The following is an 8,619-nucleotide window of genomic DNA, read 5'->3' on the forward strand; positions in this document are numbered from 1 at the left end:
ATATTTTTAAGCTATACAGTATATATAACTGGACTTCAATTTTCAAACTGTAGATGTTTCTCTTCCTATCAGGGAGGCTTTGTCAGTTGAAAATATTTGGAGTGGGAGCTTTAGAGCTTCATGAAGGTCTATGGCTTAGAACACAGAATAGAAATCTGCCCCCAAACTCGACCATGATGCTTTTCGTTAGGCAAAGATGGTGGTATCCGCAAAATAATCCATTGCAGGATGGGGGGAAATTGGTCTTGGAGGAGGTTTTCACTCTCCGAGTGCTTCTAGTTGGGGATGTGTTTGAATAAACAAAGATACAATGTTTTTCAGATCAGTCCGTACATCTCTCTGTTGAGTCCACTTGATGCAGGTGTGGACTGAACCAGTCCTCACAGAGCATCCATCCTTATTGTAAAGCTACGTTCACACCAAACACATTTTGAGCATCTAAAATTCGCCTAACGCCTAAAGTTGGATGCGTTGCATTCAGACCAGAACAAAAATGGTCTGAACATGTACGTCTGAAGACGGTTTTATGGGAGGAGTGTCTTGATTATTTTCTGGTCTTTCTTTAATGGCAGATGAAATAAAGTAAATGGCTTTGCTTTATTTACTGAGAACAAGCCAACCTTGCACTCACCTCTCGATTAATTCACTAGATAATTCAGAGGCAGTCTGTTTGGTGGGTTTCACCACTCCAGGAGCTGCGAGCTGATGAACTGTTTTTGTCCTGAGCCCAGTTTAACACCGCAGTCCTTTCAACGAGCCACTGACTCACATTGGTGCTGATATCTCCTGCCAGAACACCAACTACAGACAGTTGATTTCAGCTAAAGAGCTCCTGTCCGTCTGTTTTAGGTCAGTGGGCAACATTCAGAAAACCGTCATGTGGAAAAATGTAACGCTACGTCACAGAGCAGAGTCTCTCTGATTGGTTGACGTGGCGCGTTGAGCAGTAAAAGTTACGACTTTTCAACTCGAGTGTCGGCTGCTTTGGACTAGCAGCATGCACGACAAATGCTCAAACTGCGCCTACTGCTTCATTGTATGCCACGCTAAATGCCCAAGAGCCCTAGAAGCGCGTCCACCATAGACTTTGCATGTAAACTGGCAACTCATGCTGCTCAAAATGTGTTCGGTGTGACCCCAGCTTTAGTCAGATTTGTGTAGAGATGTGACGTATGTGAATGATCTGAACTGTTTGAACCGTTCTTTGCAACAAACAATAGAAACTGTGTTGCAGACAGTAAAAAGCCGTTTGTCGTTTTATTTTTTTATTCCTCGTATTTTATTTTTTCTTTGGGCCTCAAAGCTGGTCAGGACATTTCAACATTTTAACGTGTAACACTCTCTGTGAAAGCATAACCCCGCCCCTATTCAACATTTAAAATTCTCAACAGTGGTGGGCAGCGCTAATCCAAAAATTAGCTCCGCAATTTCTAAAGCGTTTATGTAAATATTTAAGTCCGCAATCTCAAAAGCACTTACGCCATAGAAAAACTAGCGGAAGCTAATTTTAAAACGCAAGTTCAATTTGACACATCCTAGCTGGCAATAATTCATGTACAATGTATGCACAACACTGCCAACTAGCGGTGTATGAACCCTTTTACAGCTTATTCCGACAACTGCCGATAGCTGGGGATGTGATTTCTTGAAACAGACCTTTAGCCCCACGTGTAAAAATTAAACAGTTGTTGAGGATTGCTAGTTTGGCTTCTTCTTTGTTTTTTTTTTCTTTTGTTTGTTGTAGATTTTTCATTAAAGAAGCATCAATAAAGTAATTTTAAAACTGTTTATTGGAAAACTGAAGCGATGCATTCTGGGTACATGATGGATTTGAATTGTGACGGGAAACGAAAGCACGGCATACAGAAAACTGTCTTCCCTTTAAAATAAGAGCTTGGATTTTAAAGTTGTCCATGTAGTTGCTCCAGTAGCCCTTTAGATGCCAGTTTTCATCAGCATAACATCTTTAAATCATTTCTGTATCTCTAACCCCGTTGGCCGATTGCTTCAACTAATTATGTCAAGTATTGAGCTCTAGTGTTTAAACTTTATTTGTTTTTTAAAAAAGGAGCTCCGATTGTAAAGTAAAATAAATCAATACATAAAAAATTTTAGTATGGATTACAAACGTTATCTGTTTTAGCAAGGACAGGGACTTCTAAACACTGCCTTCCTGATACGTAAGCAGACACAAAGCATTGTGGGAAATCAGAACCATGACCCAAAGCAACAGTCAGCAGGATGTATACCTTTCCAATAAGTGTATTATCTGGGAGGGATGCTGTTGGATAGATTATGTGCGTTCTGATACATTGACAGCCGTACATTCCGCTTTTCAAGATTTTGATGACTGGTAGATAATTAATTAGCGGTACTGCATTTTAATTATAGAAAGCGCAAATCCGCTTATAAATTATAAAAATTAGTAAAACCGATAAAACGCAAATGAAATATTTAGGTCTGCAATTAGCGGATTTGCGCTTCAGCGGGCTGGTGCCCACCACTGCTTCCCAACAAAGTGGGTGGTGCCAAGAGACACTGAGGGACACGGCCAAGTGTGGGGATGAGTGAGGAGATGTGGTCAGGACGAGAGAACATGACAGCTTTCTTAATTTGACAATATTTCAGAAACCAGGTCTACAGTAGTGTGGTCCAGATTAGGGATTCAAACAATTGATGGACTTACATTTAATGGTTTAACAACAAAATTTGTACCATTCAATTAACTGATATTGCCTGCTTAAATGGAATGGAAAGACTCTGTTTCAATCTGAAAAAGTGGACTTATTTTAAACCAGTCTAAGTTGTGTTGATAGACCGAGTAAAACCAGAGTTATGATAAATAGTTTATACAACTTTTTTAAAAAATGTTCAATTTGATGCGTGCCATGTTGCAAGCAGGAAACACAGCAGATGATCTCATGAAATTGTTAGGATTTGGCCTCTGACCCTCTCATCAATAATTACTGTCAATCAGAACACGAGTGATTTCTACTGCAATCGGTCCAGCCTATTCCAGGAGGCTCGAGGTCAAACTAGACAAATAAGATTTTAAAACTGCAAGCTGTTTGGATAAAAAAAAGGCAGTTTTTTACCCCTTATGTTAGCTGAGGGGCACCCAGACAACCCCTCAGATGTCAGCTACACAGACACCCTCAGGAAGCTCTGGGTTGGTGCTCCTCCCATTCCTCTGATCAGGTTTCTTAAACTGCAAAGCAGGAGGGGGGNACATCTGGTGAAAATTTCATGTCATTAGCACCTCTAGTAATATATTTACTGAGAAAAATGGTGACGTGTTCAATACTTATTTTTACCCGCTGTATATGGTGAAAAATAAATGTTTGGATAATTTTCCAAAAGAACAAACATTCAATAATAAGTCTTTTAAGGCAGGTAAGAAAAAATAAATAATTTTTGCAATTAAAACTTAACATTTATTAACTGTACATGGTCTGTCCTGTGCAGATTGACAAAACGCAAAATTATTTCTTTACTAAAAACCTCTGTAACTTTGCTCCAGATAATTTCAGCACCATCTTTACACTGGTAATGTCCACAAGTGGATTTATGGTTTCCAAGAAATTTTAGTCTACTTCATTAAATTTGTTAAACACTGTCAAATGCAAAAATTTGTCAGAGGGGAGGTTAAAAAAATAATAAAAACAAAAATATGTTCCATCTGCAATATCTCTAAAACAACAGCAGCTGTTTTAATACTTACACTTCTAATAAAATCTCCCAAGTGTTAGCTTTATTTTGATACCAAGATTATTTAAGTAGAGTTTGTAAATGCTGAGATACACTCACATTTCAGTGTAGTATTTCGAGCAAAAACATCAAGAAAACCCCCTTGGGGCTTAAGAGGTTTATTCTAATTTTCCTTTAGTGCTTTTATGTTGCTCTTATACTGATATCTGCTCAGGCTGGATGTGGGGCTCATCACTTTTAGGCAAACAGACATCTAGGCTAAATAGAACTTAATATGGCCTGAAAGTTATGTAAATGTCTGCAACAGAATTTAGGCAGAGTTTCTGTAAATAATTTATCCTAAACYGGTTTTAAACTTAACTCTCCCTCATGAACGTGTGGTAAATCATGGAGAAAGTGTCGAAACAGAACCACATGTCTGTCTATGTGTTAGACTCAAAGACTGAGGAGAGCTGGGTTTCTGAGTTCCTTACATCACTCATACKTTTATACAAAACAAGCCCCTCAGATCACTCAGAGAGCATGGCAGCATCACAGAGCCACTAACATTAATCATGTAGACACTTCAACACCACATCCACCTACTGAACTGTGCAAAACCTGCAGAGAAAAAAACCACTTTTCTGCTCAAAGACTCTTCCTCCATCATCAGTCCCCAACACTTCACATGGGGGTGGGAGGTGAAGTGTTGAATAAAAACAATTTTTTTACCGCACAGAAAGGTCAAAACTATCAAACATATGAGCTTTTTACAAACTATCAATTGTTATTTTGTATAGAAAAGGGGTGGGCAGTCCTGGTCCTGGAGGGCTGATATCCTGCATGTTTTACTTGTTTCTCAGCTCCAACACAAATGAAGATTACCAAGCTTCTGCAGAACTTGAAGAGGTAATGTAATAGCTGCGTTTCCATTGCAAGCGTGCACAAAACTTTGTCGATATTCTGTTAACGTCAAAAAAAAATAAACTCAGTTTCGCAACTGCGTTGTTTCAATTAAGTAAGAAATGCTATTAAAGTCACGCGTGAATATGTTTGTTCTCGCCATAATTCATTACAAACATGGCGGCGATGGATGTAAACACATAGCATGTTGCTACCATGGCACTAGCGCTCATCATCAGCCATCAGAGGAGATATCGGCGTCTTATCGAGGCTTTCGAGTGACAAGCCCCTTATAATTGGGAGCGGCTACATATGCAGCATTTTTTGGGAAATTGTAATCGGTGAGTTTACTACTTTCTTTTACAACTTCTGTGATTTCACTTCTACTTCTTCTTCCTGTTGTCTTCTCCATCYTCATCTTTTTCGCCAGTAGAAACAGCCGGTTGTTGATCACGTGGCTCCTGTGGTGCAAAAAAAGTGTTTCCATTGCAGTTTTGCGAAATACACCAATTTCAATACGGCCGAAAAAACCACCTCATCCTGGCGCAAAAACGTTTTGTCGAAAAACGTAATTTTTTTAACTTGACGTGTTTCCATTGAGAAAATTTATTTTCGAAATTCTAATTTGRGCATTTTCATAGTCAATGGAAACGCAGCTATTGAGTCAGTTGTGAGAAACAGGTAATACATGCAGGATATTGGCCCTCGAGGACCAGASTTTTATYGTATYGACCCTAAAACTATTGTATAAATATATCCAKCCTGGTGAAACTCAGTTCCATGTGGGACCTATGAAGGAAAGGTGTGCAGAAACCGCTGTGTGCAGTTTGATAATTCTGTTGTGTGCATGCAGTTTTTTCACTTTGCAGGAATTTTCAAGACAACAAAAGATGGAGACTTATTTTATTAATTTTTATGCTTTTAGCATTCATGTCTAAATTCTGTCTAAATACACACAGGGCTCAATTTATCAAGACAGCAGATAACCCACCATTACTAACTACCATGAGCAAATAAAAAATAGCCTGTGGTAAAAGTGGGCGTGTTGTGTGCGATTTTAGCATTTGTCACTGCAATGCAGGCAAATTTCAGCTAAACAAAGAGGTTTTTCATTTATAGGTCGACAACCTGCTGCTCCAGAGCTGCACAACTCATTCATCCTTGTCAAATGAAAAAGTGTTTTATTATTTCATTGTTTTTTTTGTTTAATTAATTTTTCATTGCACAGTTTCCTTGAATGTAGATGTTATACTTTATCATTGACTTAAAACAGATTTTTATCTTCTCAACCAAATCACACATCACAGCTGACGGATATTCTGCGGCACCACCTGCTGTGCCAGGTTTTCAACTCCGAAAAAAATACAGGAAGGCAGTTTAGCATTATTTGTAATTAGGCTACGTTTGTAGGGAAAGTGAATATGCACAAAAAAAACACACATCATACCCCCTCCAATAAAGAAAATGCACAAGCAATCAATGACTTTGTCTAACAAGCATAACGTTTAGGACAAAAACAATCATATGACAGGAAACAGAATCAGAAACACTCTTTTGACCCCCTGAAGGAAATTTTTGTTTGGATTCTAAATTTCTGCTCCAGTTTGAACACCAGCGGTTCCTAAAGTTGGGGTTCTGGCCCACAGTGGGGTCCTGAAACATCAAAGTGGAGTCTTGAAAAGATTTTCTAAATAATACATTAAAAAATGACCAATAACAATTGCTTGCCTTAGCTATTACAAACAATTGAGGTTAGTGTATTTAAAATGGATAAATTAACATAACACATTGTTATTATACCCTTGTTTATTTGACCCAAAACATGACCTCAAAGTAATTGGGGGCACAGGTTTCTGCTGAGGGTCAAAAGCTGAAAAGTTTGGGAACCACTGCTCTACACTAACTTTAGTTTGTTAGAGTGAGTTGAGCGCAGCTTTTCTACAACTGGACAAACCAACAGTGTCATCTGTGTAACAACTGCAGCTCCACAAATCATAGAACAGAGAAAATAAAGATCCTATGGGCGACAGCAGGTAGGTGTTTGTTCTGTAAACCGTGGGTTGCCGGTTCAAACCCGCACTCCGTCAGGTGTTGTGTCCACGGGCAAGACACTTCACCCACCTTACCTGRTTGTGGTGGTCAGGGGTGGTGCTGGTGCACGGCAGCCCCACTTCTGTCAGTGTGCCCCTGGACAGCTGTGGCTAAAATGGAGCTTACCCCCTCAGTGTGTGAATGACTGTAGTGTAAGGAGCTATAAGTTCAGACCATTAAGATAATCTTTCACCAGCTGATATTGTTACCCAACTGCAGTTCTTTCTGTAGTTCTGTAATAAATCTCGCTACTCTCTGGACTGTGTGATTCTGTGGCTGTGGGTCAATTTAAAGGCACAGTGTGTAGGATTTTGTCAAWTCTTTTAGCCGAAACTGAGATAATCACTAATGACAATAATAAAAAACATGTCTAATCATTGCAAAGACCTTGTTTTATTATTTTTACCTTATAAAAAGCTGTTTATATCTCCATGGTCGCGGGTCGCCAGTACAGGCAACTGCCATCTTGCACCGTCATCTTGTCTACAAAGGCTCATGAAGGACAAACTGCGGTGGCGGCGTCAAAAACGGTTTTAGTTGTAATACTATAAATGTAATATTTGTTGTCTGTCYTTGTAGCTGGGATAATTTTACTTATTAAAGCTCATAATCTTACCACTTGAAACATCACTAGCCCTGAAGCTGCTGGTAGACATCGCGGTTGGAATTATCAAAGGTTTTTGACACCTGAGAGACACCGTAGCAACTCCTTTGTGTTTGGAAGTGGGGGTGGGGGGAGGACCAGGGAGGATGATTCAACCACTAGATGTCGCTGAAAACAACAAATCCTGCACTGTGCCTTTAAAGCTGAATAACAGCAGAGCTGATCAGACTCAGCATCATGTGCTTGTTCACTTTGTAGTTCCTCACAAATCCTCCTCCCATGCGGAGAGGTTAAAAAAAGCATAAGGTGTCTTGTGATTTCAAAAAGTCAAATTGGAATTGAGTGGGAGGCTGAGAGKGAAGAGAACAAGCTGTTCACTTCTATCAAGACAAAATTAAGAAACCAGGGTGATACCCTAACTTCCACAATGCAACATAATTTCAGAAAACCTGGAACTCCAAAAACTCTGGATTCAGGTTTTAGTCCCACTCTAAKAATGAYATGTTGGACTTACTTAACCATGTTATGTTACCTGGTTCCACTTAACTGAGTTGAGTAAATTCAAAGCAACATACTAGGGTTGGGCATAATCGTATCATCTGCAATTAATCGTCAGAAAAACATTAATCGATTACTTTTTGGCACTTGATGATTAATACGATTAATGCCAGCAGGCAGACTGACTGGAGATTTCRCRGGTCAGTCTGCTTGYTGRTCCTCCGCRTCAAATATGACYAATATTTAAACAAAAGTTCTGTCATTTATTTATCAACACAATTTAAAATTTGAAGTAGAGCCTGAGGTCTGTGATTTTGACAGTTTGAAAAAGATTTTTACAAAGAGCAAATCTTTCCCACTAAATTGGTCATGTGACCAGGACATACTCCAGGGGATTAATCGTCAAATTAATCGTTATCGGATAAATACCACAATTAATCGTGATTAAATTTTMTTTGCCAATATTGCCCAACCCTACAACATACTTATGTTCTTTGGTTAAAAAAACTGGTACAGTATATTGCTTTGAATCTACTCAACTCAGTTAAGTGGAACCAGGTAACACAACATGTTTAAAGGGGCAATATCATGTAAAATCAACTTTTTTGAGTTTTATATCATGTTGTAATGTTACACTCTCATAAAAAACATGTCCAAAGCCTTGCTTTGACTCATTCATACATGTTTGAGAAATCCTGCAGCATTTTTAGGAAGCCATGCTGAGGAGCAAAACGACAGGTGGGGACCAGAAACGCCTTTTGGGACCAGAAACGTCTCTGGGACGTGTCTTTAAGCTGAACTTCCTCATGGCAGAGCGCACCCCCCCCCCCCCCCCC

General features: G+C 39.2%; 1 protein-coding gene across 1 annotated transcript in view; it reads right to left on the minus strand.

Annotated features, from left to right (window-relative positions):
• The window catches only part of ntm (neurotrimin), a 331,275-nt gene that overhangs the window by 317,267 nt on the left and 5,389 nt on the right, over positions 1 to 8,619 (minus strand). The gene's annotated exons all lie outside the window — the stretch shown is intronic.

The sequence above is a fragment of the Austrofundulus limnaeus genome, unplaced genomic scaffold, assembly GCF_001266775.1.
Source record: "Austrofundulus limnaeus strain Quisiro unplaced genomic scaffold, Austrofundulus_limnaeus-1.0 Scaffold33, whole genome shotgun sequence".
In the NCBI taxonomy this organism is placed as follows: Eukaryota; Metazoa; Chordata; class Actinopteri; order Cyprinodontiformes; family Rivulidae; genus Austrofundulus; species Austrofundulus limnaeus.